Genomic DNA, 16,162 nt, shown 5'->3' with positions numbered 1-16,162 from the left:
CTTAATCAAACAAGGCATGAACCAAAATAGAGAATATTGATTCTATTAAATTGAAATGCAGAAACAAAGAATGCAAATAATATAAGAAAGTAAATAATTATATGTGAGAAACCATAAACAATAATTTTTGCATCAAAATGATTGAATAATGGCGTGGGATCCAAGAATAATAGACAATCATATTGAAAAGCATTCTGAAATTACACAGATGTCACAAAAATTTCTATACTCTTTGACTCAGAGATTCCTCTACTAGATCCATATCCCAAGGAGCTCATTTATTAAAAGGAAATGTTCTCATAATGCACCAAAATATTTAGAGAAGCACTTTTGCAGTATCAAAGAATTGTAAACAGTGTAAATGCTCATTAATTGAGGAATGACTAAGCTTCATATGATGCATAAATATAATGGTAAATCAATTTGCTATAAAAATACAATAAATATTGCAAGACCTACATGATCTGATGCAAATGATGAAAGCAGAATTATGAAGACAACATATAGAATAACTAGAATAATATAATCTAGGTCATAATTAGGATTAATAAAAATGAATCCCCTGTAATGATTGCATTATTTGAATCCACACTGAATATTTCCATTGGGCAGAAACCAATTACAATATTTTACAAGATTACAATTTTGATTACTGTGAATTTAGATACATGACACCACATCAGAGGATTCATTATGTGCAAGAACTGGGAAGAACAAACTGATCCTAAACTTTTAGAAAATTTTTAAAATACCAACAATGTTACAAAATTACAAAAAAAAAGAGTGATCTCAAACAAAAGATATGTGAAGACACCCCCTTCTACATCTGCATGTGCATCCATGTTTACATGCATATATCCTCACATACAAATTACTTCTCAGAGGTAGAAAGGTACAAGCAGGTGAAATATTACCTATTTTCAGATATTTTAATTGTATTGATGACTTATGCTGATTTTTTTCATCTTGTTCCATTCTTTTTAATTAAAAAATCTTTGTGTAATGGCATGGATCTCTAGGAAGGAAGGGGAAAGGAAAAAGAGTTCTATTGATGATGGAAGTATTTATATACAAATAAAAAGCAAAGTTATATCCAGTTGGATTATCAAGTTCTTTAAATGCTAGACCAAGGAGTGTGACTTTTATCTCTTAAGTAGACCAGTGTTGTCAAACTCAAATAGAAAGGGACTATTAATCGACACAAAAAGGATCTAAAGGATGTATTTGAACATAGTTTTAAAATGTAAAGTTATCTGTATTGTAGTGTATTTTTATTCTGTTAACTATTTCCCAATTACATTTCAATCTGCTTTGGGTGCCATCTGACAGAGATAGTTACCAAAGTGACTATCCTGAGGACTTACACACTACTAATTTTTTTTAAAATCCCTTTATCTTGTAATGGCATATGCTATTCCTATGGGAAAACAGTTGGTTCTCAACAGATTCTTGCTTATATGTTTGCTATCTGATAGCAGGAATATTACAGCAGAAATATCTGTATTTTTTACCAACAAGTAAAGAAATGAAGTACTTGGCTTTTTTTGGTAAAATATAAAGATTCCTGCCTTTTATTCCTCCAGTTAAATAACCAGAAACTTTACACATGACCTGGCTTTGACAAATCCCTCATGTAGGATTATAGATGATGGGCATTAACTTCCTTTGGAATAATTCCAGATTGTTTACTCATATTTTACTACAATTATTATTCTAACTGTTGTTTTAGGTTTCTGCTTAGCTTTTAACACAATTTTCATTACCCTATTGACTACGATTAAGCTGTCTTTCTACCTAAGTACCTAGACAGTTTGTAGAGCCAAGTTCAGAGAATAATAATTTTCAGTCATCTGGGTACAGCTTGAATATTTCTAGAAGTTAGCTTCTTTAACCTTAAACTTTGTAAAGATATAATTTAATCAGCTTTCATAATAGTCCACCTCAAAAGGATTGTGCCTTGCGAAATTCCAGTAGGTTACCAATTTCTATGTAAGTGCTACACTTTCACAGTAGCCTGAAGAAGAGACAGATCATTTTTATATTTTTAAATCATTGGTGGCCTAAATAGTGAGCCCTTTGCAACAGTTTTTTTGCAAGTTGAAAATGTAAAATCTAAGGGATTAATCTTATCTGCTTTGTTTCTCCCATCAAGAAAATATTGAAGTCAATTAATTACAATTTGTGAAATGTTAAAAGATAGAAAGTTTCTGTAGCATATATTTTTGACAGTTTTGAAGGTCTCTTTTCCACCTGTTTAGAAAGAAAAAATCATCCTCAAATCCTCAAAGATGCAACTTTAGTGGTTTCTCAAGGTGTTTATATGTTCTGTGCTATTTTTGAATCAAAATTAATGCTAGAGTTCTGGAAATAAATTATAAATTAGGAAATATAGCATAGGTGTTCTCTATCCTTGACTTGATTTCCTGTCTCCAAAATACAAGAGAGAAAATATCGTTACTCTTTTGTACTGATGATACATATTTTCAATACAAAAAAAGAATGGTCTATTTATAATATAATGTATCAGAATGTAAATGAAAAGTAGACATTTTTCTTAAAAATGTGCAAAATTCTACCATGCTCAAAATGTGGTTACGTTTCATAGGACCAGAAAAGAAAATATGAAATTTGTGATTTCTTATCCATGTCTAGAATATTTATTCATATATATATATATATATATATATATATATATATGTGTGTGTGTGTGTGTTTCAAAAAATTTAGAAACCTTAAAACAAACAATAAGCACATTCTCAAAGATTCTGAATCATATGGTATGATGATACTTTACATTTTGATGATATAATGATACTTTTGGACTTTAACATATATCATCTCAGTTGAGTCACAACTTTGTGAAAACAGAAAAAACTATTGCCCCATTTTCCAAATAAGGAAAATAATAGTTAGAGACAAAATGCCTAAGGACATGCCACTGCTGTAGCATGCTCAGCAGCCATACTCTGATAAAACCAACTTGGGCTAAATAAGGTTGAAAGTAACAACTCGACTCAAATCCATTAGTGAGGCAAGTTTATCCCAAGTACAGGGGGCAGAACAGGGGAATGAGAACAATTTGTTTCAAGGGTCATGAAGATGACTGAAATGGTGGTGCTGTGGTACACTGTGGTGCACTTAGATGTTGGTCAGACATATAAGATATCAAGGTCTTCCACTACATCTTGGGCCATTGCCAGTTTTCTTGCCTTTTATCTTGCTACTGGACTTCGATGACTCTGAAGAGAGATTGAGGCTGATGACTTTGTGTAATTCTGTCTCACTTAAATTCAGATTCACATCCAAGTCAAAATATCAACCCACGATGTCATTGGACTTCTTAGAAAATAAGGGACAAACAACAAGGAATAACAGAACTAGGTTGAATTAGGAATTGAATCTAGGAATAAGAAAAGAAATACTTGGGTTTTAATACCAATTCTGTTATTCACTTATTGCTGGCCTGTAAGAAAAAACAAAACAAAACAAAACATTTCTGTTGGAGGTTTTGGTTTCCTTGTCTAAAAATTGAAGATAAAAATAATGATTTCACCTTGATGTTGTGGAGATAATAAAGATAATGAAGATGATCATAATGATCACAATCACAGGCCATGATCTCTGTCATGGAAAGACAGAGTAAATGACAAAGCAAAGGAACATAAATCAGGGGATGGATAGTAGGGACCCTGTGAGCCTTGAGATTGATAAAATATTTATGGAAGTGTGGCAGGTACTCTGAAATACAAATTAATTAATTTCTGCCAATATCAGTAGTTGAATTATCAACCTGGACAGTATGATGCAACTGCTCCTATGAATTTTGTAAATATATTGACTGTGTACCAATTAAAGTACTAAAGTGATACTTTAAAGAATAGAGGAAATAATTAAAACAAACTTTTGGAATCATCAAAGATATAGAGTGTCAAAATAATGATGATAATAATAATAATAATAGTAAGCAAGAATGAATGAGGAATGGAATTTTTAAACCTCAAAACTCTATTGTGAAACAACAATTAATTTTAAAATAGATTTGTAAAACCAAAAGGCTATATGCTTAGCTTGTTCATAGCTGTCATGCAAAAATATTTTGGGAGCAGCCAAGATGGCTGAGTAGAAAGATGCCAGTTCCTAATTCACAGCCATAAAATATCTGTAAAGAAGAACTCCCCACAAATTCTGGAGCAACAGAAGCCACAGAACAACAGACTGGAGGAAATTTCTGTTCCAGAGAGACCTGAAAAACTTACACAAAAGGTCCGTCACGCACCAGACTGGAACAGAGCACAGACCTGCCTTGGCTGCACGGCACCAAGAGGAGCAGATCCCAGCAGGCTTCAGGGACAGAATCTCCAGCTGCAGTGAAGGTCCCTCCACCCACAGGTGCCAAAGGTCAGTGAGAGGGTCTTTTTTGGCTGGCTGAGAGGAGCATGGGGCATCCCTACAACTCAGGCCCCCTTGGGAGGCAGCAGCAGAGGCAGCAGCAGACAAAGGCTCCCAAAACAGGCAGGACCTCAGATCCATTGTTGAAGGTCTCATTGTAAACCCCTGAGGGAACAGAGACCCATGTGGCAGCACTGACCCCACCTGAGCAGCTGAACTTAATGTCATACTGAATAGCAGCCCCGACGCCACCCAAAGCCCTGAGGCTGGGAAGCAGCATTTGAATCTCAGACCTCAAGTGCTGGCTGGGTGGATCTAGAGGTGAGGTGGATGTGGAGAGGAAATTCAGAAGTCAAGTAACTGTCTGGGAAAATGCCCAGAAAAAGGGGAAAACAAAGAAGACCATAGAGGGTTACTTTCTTGGTGAACAGATATGTCCTCCCATCCTTTCAGATGAAGAAGAACAATGCTTACCATCAGGGAAAGACGCAAAAGTCAAGGCTTCTGTATTCCAAACATCGAAAATAGATATTCAATGGGCTCAGGCCATGGAACAGCTCAAAAAGGAATTTGAAAATCAAGTTAGAAAGGTGGAGGAAAAACTGGGAAGAGAAATGAGAGAGATGCAAGAAAAGCATGAAAAAATATTTTGGAATACAGGACAGTATATTAATTAATGCTATTTCATATTCAGGACAGTTTGCAGAAGGAAAAAAAAAATCCCAATAGCTCACTTCCTGGAAATGTTTGAGTGTAAATAATATAGGTAATTAAAGTAGTCAAACTACAAGTATATGTGAAATATAAAAACTTTTATGTTATATAAAGACTATATGATAAAATTTGAAACAACTTCTCAGTTATAGGCAAGGCCTTCATCCTCTGTCTTGTGAATAATAAAATGCTCCAAGTTATATGATATATTTAGTATAAATCCAGAACAAATATAAGAAAAAGTTCATTACCAATTTTCTTAATTTAAATTACTTTAGTTTAAAATTAATTTAGATTACATAAAAGTTGAAATTTATATATTAAATTTTGAAGAGAGAAAAGCTAAAAGATCTGAAGGCATTGAAAAGAAAAAATTAATGCAAATCTCAGAAATGCTATCTAATAAAATTAATTGCAACAATAATATTAGTGTTATGAATGATTTTGAAAAAGAAATAGACCCACCTACACTGAAATTTTGAAAACTTTTCTTTGAATTTGATAAAAATGCATTCAATAAACAGACCAACTAAATTAAAACGTGACAATTCAAAAAATGTGATGTCTGCTATAACCCTCAAGAATGAAGAAACTCTATCAGTATATTTGACACAGAATACAAAAGCATTTCAAGGTCTGAAATTAATGATACATGTGGTAACTGTTGAAATGGCAAAGTTCAAGGGGGAAATTGAAATTATCTAGGAATTCTCCTAAGGACAGTCATCCAATGCTAGCATAGCAGAAGCTTTAAAAATCTATTGCAGACATATAGAAAGATCATGGAAGATTATAGTAATGTTTAGCTTGATATACACATTAGAAAATCTAAACATATTATATGATTAAGAACAACACAAAAGAAGCAGGGGGAATGGAAAAAAAAACAAAAAAATGTATATAAACTTCTCAATAGTTGTAATCAAAATCAAAACCTAAAGTTTAAGTTGATATGATGAGTGAATGCAGTACAAAGAAGCTAAGCAATTCAATATCAGTTTTTAAACTTTTATTACAGATTCCCTTTTCTTTGCTTTATTTAAAATTGATTTACTTTCAATTGTCAACATTCAGTTCCATATAATTTTGAATTTCAAATTTTTTCCCCATCTCTCCCCTTCCCACCCCCCAGGACAGCATGTATTTTGATTACTCATTCCTCCAACCTACCTCTCTTTTCTCACCACAACCCCATTATTCCCTTTCCTTTCATTTTCCTGTAGGGAAAGAGAGATTTCTATATTCCATTGCCTATATACCTATTTCCAAGTTGAATATAAAAATAATTTTTAACATTCATTTTTGGTGCTTGGGTTCCTCATTTTCTCGCTTCCCTCTTCCCCACTCACCCTCATTGAGAAGGCAAGCAATTCGATGTATTATACATGCGTAGTTATGCAAAACACTTCCTTAACAGTCATGTTGTCAAAGAATAACTATATTTCCCTCTATGCTGTCCTGTTCTTTATTTATTCTATTCTCTTCTTTGACCTGTCCCTCTACCAAAGTGTTTGCCTCTTATTACTCCTTCCCCCAATCTGCCATTCTTTCTATTATCCCTTTCCCACCTGCTTTCTTGTAGTGTAAGATAAACTTCCATACCCAACTGTATGTGTATGTTATTCATTCCTGAAGCCAAATCCAATGAAAGGAAGACTCATTTATTCCATTTCACCTTCCCCTTCTTCCCCTCCATTATGAAAGCTCTTCCTTCTTTTATGTGAGATGATTTATTACATTCTGTGTCACCCTTTCTCTTTCTTCTAGTACATTTCTCTCAACCCTCAATTTTCCTTTTTATATATCATCACTTAATATTCAGCTCACTTTGTGCCACCCTCTGTATATATTTTGTGTGTATGTGCATATGCATATGAATACATGTATATATACACATCCATATGCATATATACTCATATACATATATAAACTTACATAAATATCCATGTACATGCATACCTACACACGTGTGTGTGTGTATATATATCTATATCTATCTATATATATATATATATACATACATACATACATACATACATACATATATATTTCCTCCAACCATGATAATACTGAGAAAGGTCTCACGAGTTACAAATATCGTCTTTCCATGTAGGAAGGTAAACAGTTCAACTGTAATAAATACCTTATAGTTTCTCTTTCTCATTCTTTTCTTGATTCTTGTATTTAAAAGTCAAATTTTCCATTCAGTTCTTGTGTTTTCAACAAGAATGCTTGGAAGTCCTCTATTTCGTTGAAGATTCATTTTACCCCTGAAGGATTATTCTCAGTTTTTCTGGTTAGGTGATTCTTTGTATCAATGCTAACTCCTTTGACCTCTGGAATACCATATTCCAAGTCCTCTGATTCCTTAGGGTAGAAGCTGCTAAATCTTGTGTTATCCTGATTGTACAATACATGAATTGTTTCTTTCTGACTGATTGTAATATTTTCTCCTTGACCTGGGAACTCTAGAAATTGGCTACTATATTCCTAGAGGTTTTCTTTTGGACATCTCTTTCAGGAGGTGATTGGTAGATTCTTTCCACTTCTGTTTTGCCCACTGCTTCTGCAATATCAGGGGAGTTTTCCTTGATGGTTTGTTGAAAGATGATGTCTATGATCTTTTTTTTTTTTTTAATCATGGCTTTCAAGTATTCAAATAATTTTTAAATTATCTCCCTTGCATCCATTTTCCAGGTCAGTTCTTTTCCAGTGACATACTTCACATCTCCTTCTATTTTTTTCCATTTTTTGTTTTGTTTTATAATTTCTTAATTTTTCATAGCTTTCATTTGCTCCATTTTGAAGGAATTGTTTTCTTCAATGAGCTTGTGGACCTCCTTTTCCATTTTGCCCATTTTGATTTTTAACACATTATTCTCCTCATTGCCTTTTTGGATTTTTTTTGCCATTTGCGTTAGTCTAATTTTAAATCTATTATTTTCTTCATAATAGTTTTTTGTTTTTTTTTGGGGGGGGGGGTTCCTTTAGCAAGCTGGTGACTTCTTTTTCATGATTTTCTTGCATCACTCCCATTTCTCTTCCCAATTTTTATTCTACTTCTCCTGATTTTCAAAATTTTTTGGAGCTCTTCCATGGCATGATACCAATTCATATATTTATTGGAGATGTTGGATTCAGTATCTCTAGTTTTCTTGTCTTGTTCTGGTTATATGTTTTGATCTTCCTCATCATCAATGCTGTAAGAAAATACTCCACCAAGAATGTAAGAATCTGTAGTCTGTTTCTTTCTTACCTGTTTCCTCATTTTCCCAGTCAATTACTTAACTTTTGAGCTTTTTATTAAGTTATGTACTCCACAGGAAGCTGTCCAGCCAATTACTTAACTTTTCAACTCTTTGTTTAATAATGGGCTCCAGAAGGAGCCTTTACTTCAGTAGTGGCAACCACCACACTGGAGCTGGGACTGAGGCTGAGACTGGGGTTGGGACTGGAGTTGGAGCTGGGGCTAGGGCTGGAGACAAATGCTTCCTTGTTCAGTTTTCTTATGCATAAAACATTAAATCATGCTGAATGTCAGGAATGAAGGAACAGCTGAAGATCATGTAGTTTAAGATCTTATTTGATATGTTAGAAACCTGAGGATGGGATGTTCAATTCAGTTCATCAGGAAGCACTGAAATGGGCCTTAAATATGGAGAAATAAAGCCAAGATACAAATCCTGAATATGCCACTAACTGTGTGACCTCAGAAATAACATAACTTTTAGGGGCTAGTTTGTTGTATCTGATAGCTGCCTCCTTGTGAAGATGAAGTTTTATTACATGAAGTTCTAAGATTCCTTCTATCTCTAAATCTGTTATCTAATGGATAAAAGTATATACTGTACACACAGTGTGGATTACAAAGACATCAGAAAGAGTTCACATCCTGAAGGAGCTTAAATTCTACTAAATGTAAAGAGATTACTACAAGATTTTACAATTACTTGCTACTTAAGCCAGTACTGCAATTCAAGCGTCCTACTTTCCAGTTCATTTTGTCCTCCTACATGATATAACTAATGTATTCATTGTCAAGGATATTCAAAGATTAATTATACTATCATTGGACATATTTACCACCCTTGTATACGGCTGTAGTATAGTGCATGTGATATAGTGTTGTATAGTGTAGTGCAGTGGATACAGTGTCAAGCCTAGAGTCAGGACGACTCATTTTCTTGAGTTCAAATCTGGCCAAGTGTAGTGCACATTCACCTTCTCCTTACTTTAAAATAAATTTATTTATAAGTTAAATGTGTTTAGCAGTCACAATGTATTAAGTGGTAATACAAACACAGTCTTAGTAAAACTAAATTACAATGCATATCAAGAAGTTCAATGTAAAGCAGTCCTGATAAAATGTTTTAAATCTAGCTGACAAAATGCCAGCTATTTAAAGAAGCAATTAACCCAATGCAATCAACAGAAAACTAGTAAAGAGTCAATGGTACTTCACTGATAAAAAAAAAGTCCAGACCAGCGTACGTCATCACGATTTTGCTGATGCATCTTCCTTGATTATTGAGGCTTTTCGTTCCTTATCTTCTCATGGTAAATGAGCCTGGTAAATAACAGTAAAAGATAATATTTTGTTTATAACTCCCCTGAAATCATAGTCCTTGGTGTGTGACCATAATCATCTCCCTGGGAAATAATTGTGATGTCAGATTATGACTTTAAGTGGAAAACAGGCAGTAGAAAGGCATGTGGTCAATTAACAATAAAGAGCAGTTTTCATGAAAATTAATTTTACAAAGATGGTGTGCTTTCTTTATTTAAAAAAAAAACAGCTTAAATTTAGTAAAGCTACCCCTTCCCTCAAGCTCCTCAATTCTTTATTACTTTACATTTAAAATTGATTCTTATGTGATACTTCAATAGCAGATTCTGGGAACTTACTAATAAAATTTGGGTTGTTTTCTATGCTATGTGTACACTTGCAAGAGGAAATATATCCACTATGCTTTCAATTAATAACTTTGGACTCTATTTTCTTTTCTGTTTAAATCACAAATAAAACTTTTGTTGTAATCATCATTGAACATAAAGCTGAAAACCATGTGACAATTTATTTGCTCTCATGACTCTTAAATTTAGCTTAGGTAGAAAAATGAAACAATTTTCTCCATGTTACTTTTCTTTGCACATATTTACCACAAATCTCAGAATCACTATTCTCTCTCTGTCTCTGTCTCTGTCTCCCTGTCTCTGTCTCTGTCTCCCTCTCTCTCTTTCTCTCTCTTTTTCTCTACATATATATATATATATATATGCATATACGTATATATACACAGATAAAGAGAGAAAGAGCTAGAGATATACATATACATATACACACAAATGCATGTATGTGTGTATGTATGTATGTATGTACATATGTATGTGTGTGTGTGTACCAATTTCATTGGAAAGGAAACTGGTATGAAATGTGTGACCTTGCAAATGGAAATGCATAAACAGAATAAAATAGCACAAGATAATTCTTTTTTAAATTTATTTACTATTTTATTTTCCCCAGTTACATATAAAAACAATTTTAACATTCATTTTTAAAACTGAGTCCAAATTTTCTCCTTTCTTCCCTCTCCCCCATTGAGAGAGCAAGCAACTTGATATAGTGTCATCATGCAAAATATTTCCATGTAAGTCATGTTGTGAAAGTAAAAATAGACCAAAAATATACACTCACACACACAAAAAAAAGAAAGTGATAAAAAGTTTGCTTCAGTCTGTATTCAGACGCCATCACTTCTTTGTCTGGGGTAGGTAGCAGTTTTCATTACACATCCTTCAGAGTTGTCTTGGATGATTGTATTGCTGAAAATAGCTAAGTCATTCACAACCGATCATCTTACAATGTTACTGTTACGTTATACACAGTACATTTCATTTTGCATCACCTTATGTAAGTCTTTCCACTTTTTTTCTGAGGGCATCCTGTTTATCATTTCGTATGCAATAGTATTCCATCATAATCACATAGCACAATTTGTTCAGCCATGCCCCAATTGAAGAGCATCCCTTCAATTTCCTATTCTTTGCCACTAGGAAAAGACTGCTGTAAGTATTTTTGTACATATATGTCCTTTTATCTTTTTTTATCTCTTTTGGGAAACAGAACTAGCAGTATAATTGCTAGTTCCAAAGTTATGCATGGTTTTATGGCCCTTTGGTCATTGTTCGAAATTGCTTTACAGAATGATTGAATCAGTTCACAATTCCACCAACAGTGCATTAGTGTTTCATTTTCCCACATTCTCTCCAATATTTATTATTTTCCTTTTCTGTCTTAATAGTCAGTCTAATAGGTATGAATTACTACTTCTGGTACTTTCTTCTTTATTTTTTATGTCTCCTTCACCAAGTTGTTGACTCATTTTTTCCCATGATTTTCTGTCAATCACTTCCATTTATCTTTCCAATTTTTCCTTTCTCTCTCTTACTTAATTTTGAAATCCTTTCCCATGACCTGAGACCAAATCACATTTTTGGAAGTTTTGGATATCAGAGCTTTGACCTTGTTTTCTTCTCAGTGTGTTTTCCTTTTCACCATATTAACTTTCTATGGTCAGAATTTGTTTTTCTATTTGCTCATTTTCCTTTTGCTCATTTGACTTTTAACTCTGTTAAAGTAGCATCCTACTTTCAGGGTGGAGGGCGCATAGTCCCAAGCTTTAGGGACTTTTTGTAGCTGTTTTCAGAGATACTTCTAGGGACCTGTAAGTTTTCAGTTTGTCCAAGGTGGTATGAACTAAGAAGAAGGGTATAGTACTCTCCTGTCCTGTGCTCTGCTCTGAGAGTGGCCACAAACACTCTATTCTGCCCTGGAACTATGAGGAGGGTCCCTGCTCCACTGTGGCCACAAGTTTTGGTGTGCTATTACTTCTCTTCACCCTGGGACTGCCACCCAATACTGTACTCTGTGGTCTGATTGCCTCTGAAGCATCTGCTGATGATGATGATTCAGTGACTCCCAAGGCCTGATCCTGGTTTGTTGGTGTCAAGTCTGCATGGGAATGGCCCATGCTAGACTGTACTCCACTCTTACCATGTGCAAGAGACCTTTTCTGCTGGCGTTTTAAATTGTCTTTGGCATCATTAGGCTGAGAGGTTTAGAAACCAGCAATGCTCCTACTGATTCTGTTGCCTTGAGGCTTGCTCTGTGTTTGCTGGAGGTTGCTCTGTGCCAGACTTTGATTCTCTCTCACTCTGGTGTGAGAGACTTTTCTTGCTGACCTTCCAAGCTGTCTTGTCCTGGAAATTTGCCTCACTTCATCTTTTTGTGGGTTTTGCTGCTCTATAATTTTGTTATAGTCATTACTCAAAGGTATTTGGAGGGGTTTGTGGGAAAGTTCAGATGAGTTCCTGCTTTTGCTCCACCATCTTCAAGACAACTCTTTAAAAAGAAAGACAATCATCAATATGGGAAAAACAAATGGATACAAAAATATTGAATAGATTAATTAGATTCAATAGATTAATACATATGATTGTATGGGAGGTCCACTTCAGTTTATCATTATACATACCAGCGCAAATGGACAATTAACTGGTTACAGAAGTGAACATGGAAAAAATATGCCAGATAAAAGCCACAAAATGGCTGAATTCTTTTATTTCTCAGCCACGTAGGGGAAGAGCAGGAGGGAGTAGCAATACAGAAACCCAGTAAAGAATATCCGAGATTAAGAACGGCCAAATCACTCAGAAGTTGTAACGAGGACAATTTTAGGAGACCTAAATTCATGAATTTTGTATTCTATACCCTAAAAATAAATAAATCTCTTTTTTGTTACATAATTGTATAGAGCATTAGTGTTAAACTCAAATAGAAATGAATGCTTGTAGATCATACATTGACTTAGTAAAACTACAAATTAATATTATCTCTATTGTGCTTTTTTATCAGTTATTTTTTGTTTATTCAGTATTTAGGGTTAGTATGACACTTGAGGAATTGGTGGCGTTGTTGTACATATACAGATCTTTTTATATAATATGGAAATTTACAGCTATTGATATATATATATATATATATATATATATCACATATATACATAACATACATTTTGTCTGCTTACATATATATATATATATATATATACACATATATATATATATGTGTATATATATATATATATATATATATATATGTAAGCAGACAAAATCAGGTCCTCTAGAAAGGTGATACATGGGGGCCATGTTGTAGTGCCCTAATGGATGAGAGCATAAAGGTAATCAATGCATCAATAAAGAATTACTACTGTATGGTGTTTTGCATCCAGGAGTGTTATCTTCTGGACCTAAGAGAACTTGTAGCACCTACATACAAAGCAGGTAGCTTATATACCTGTGGGGCACTGGCTCTTCTTGACACCAACCACTGAGACTATACAGGTCATATTCAGCATCATACGCAAACTACAACAGGGTTCCATTCCCCATTTCTAACTTCAGGAAGAAACTAGAGTGGGTTCACAGGTTTTATACTTCTGGTGTTTAGTCACTAATCAGAGGAAGGATTTGGTCTATCTGAGAAGCATATCATACATAACCCCTCAACCCCTGTCCTGTTCTCTTTATGGCAGCACATTCAAAGGCTTTAAAATTGCAGCTCCTTCTGGATTCCCCAAAGAGTATCTGCGCTCTTCTTTAAACGGCTCTCCTCCGGATTCAGGTTGACTTTCACCACATCTGAAATGCCATCCTGCCCCAAGACACATGGGACACTAAGAAAGACATCCTTTTTAATGCCATATAGGCCCTTAATCATGGTGGAAATTGGATGCACTCTCCTAAGATTATTCATAATGCTTTCTGCCAGATCTGGCACAGACAAGCCAATGGCCCAGGAAGTGCAGCCCTTCAGTTTGATTACATCATAAGCATTTTCAACCACCGGTTTCTGAACATCTTTCCAATTTTCTGCATCAGCATCAGTTCCCAAAGAAGGATGAAGGTTCTTTAGAGACACACCAGCAAGATTCATACTGCTCCACAGAGAAACACTGGAGTCTCCATGTTCCCCAAGGACCCATCCATGACAACTTGAAGAATGGACACCAAGTCTCTCCCCCATTAGGTAACAGAAACAGGCAGAATCCAGATTGCAATCTCTTCCAATAACATGGTGTTTAGGAAAGCCACTTAGCTTCCAGGCCACATATGTCAAAATATCCACTGGATTGGAAACAATAAGCAGCTTGCAATTAGGGCTGTATTTAACAATATTGGAAATGATGAATTTAAAGATATTCACATTACACTGGACCAAATTAAGATGACTTTCTCCCTCTTGTCGAAGTGCCCCAGCAGTAACAATAACCAGCTCTGAGTTTGCAGGAAAAAGCTGCCATGTTGGAGATCGATCATCTCTCCCTTTAGTTTGTCTTCTATTACATCAACTAGGGCAAGTTCATCAGTGAATTCCTTTGTTAAGATACCAATGGCACATGCCATGCCAACTGCATCAAACCCAACAACAGTGATCTTGTTCTGGGGAACCTGGTCCTCCTTTAAGACATTCAAGATAAGGTGATCCTTGACAGATGATGCCATTTTTGAGGGTAGCTGGGGGATAGCTGGTCAGGCTGTGAAAGTTCTGAGATAGATGTGAGGTTGCTGCTCCTGGGCTAGCACCTATATTGTGTTTTTTTAAACATTCCCCAAGTGCATTTAAATCTTGTTCTTGTGCTCAAGAGTTTTATAGGCTGCAAATATGAGACTTCGAGGGTGAAGGTTTTAAATTCTAATCACTGTGGGCCTTTCCATAGCAGAAGTAATAAATTATTTTTATTTATTTTTTTATTATTATTTTTTAATGTTTAACAATCACTGCCATACAACTGAGATTTTATCCCCCCCACACCTATCCCCCACTACCCCCCTCCCTCCCCACGACTGCATACAATTCTGTATAGGTTCTACATATACTTTCCTATTGAGTATATTTTCACTATAGTCATGCTATGTAGTCAGACTAAAATAAATGAAAGAAATCATATAACAAATCAAAACATGATACACAAACACATACACATACACAAACATGATCTGCTACATTTTGTGAATGACTTCCATATTTCTTTCTCTGAGTATGGAAGGCATTTTGCCTTGAGAACCACCTTTGGGATTTTTGTTTTTATAAGAAGTTTTTGCGTTATTACAAAATTCCAAGTCTACCAGAAAAAACTCTCTCACACTGTGGTCGTGGCTGTGCACAAAGTTCTCCTGGTTCTGCTCCTTTCACTTAGCATCAGGTCATAAAAGTCCTTCCAGGCCTCTCTGAAGTCTTCTTGTTCATCATTTCTTATGGCACAATAGTACTCCATTACATTCATATACCATAATTTATTCAGCCATTCCCCAATTTATGGACATCCCCTTGACTTTCAGTTTTTGGCAACTACATAGAGTGCTGCTATAAATATTTTTGTACATGTGGGACCGTTTCCCATTTTTATGATCTCTTGGGGATACACTCCTAGTGGCGATATTGCTGGGTCAAAGGGTATGCACATTTTTGTAGCCCTTTGGGCATAGTTCCAAATTGCTCTCCAGAATGGTTGGATGCGCTCGCAGCTCCACCAACAATGAATTAGTGTTCCAACTCTCAAACATCCTCTCCAGCATTTATCATTTTCTTGTTCTGTCATGTTTGCCAATCTTATAGGTGTGATGTGGTACCTCAGAGTTGTTTTGATTTGCATCTCTCTAATCAATAGTGATTTAGAGCATTTTTTCATATGTTTATAGATATCTTTAATTTCTTCCTCTGAAAATTGCCTGTTCATATCCTTTGACCATTTATCAATTTTGGAATGACTTGTATGATTACACATATGAGTCAGTTCTCTATATATTCTAGAAATGAGGCCTTTATCCCCGAGCTTAGCTGTAAAAATTCTTTCCCAATTTACCACATCCCTCCGGATTTTGGTTACATTGGCTTTGGTTGTGCAAAAACTTCTCAGTTTAATGTAATCAAAGCTATCCATTTTGCATTTCATAATGCTGTCTATCTCTCCTTTAGTAAAGAATTCTTCCCTTCTCC

The 16,162-nt window shown here is 34.9% G+C and overlaps 1 pseudogene; it reads right to left on the bottom strand.

Annotated features, from left to right (window-relative positions):
- Window positions 1–13,618: 13,618 nt before the first annotated feature.
- LOC140514842 (L-lactate dehydrogenase A chain pseudogene) lies at window positions 13,619–14,667 on the bottom strand (annotated as a pseudogene).
- Between the last annotated feature and the right edge of the window lie 1,495 nt (window positions 14,668–16,162).

Source organism: Notamacropus eugenii, chromosome 7 (genome assembly GCF_028372415.1).
Source record: "Notamacropus eugenii isolate mMacEug1 chromosome 7, mMacEug1.pri_v2, whole genome shotgun sequence".
Lineage (NCBI taxonomy): Eukaryota > Metazoa > Chordata > Mammalia > Diprotodontia > Macropodidae > Notamacropus > Notamacropus eugenii.
Note: the sequence above shows the minus strand (reverse complement) of the source record. Positions and strands in the feature narration are given on the sequence as shown.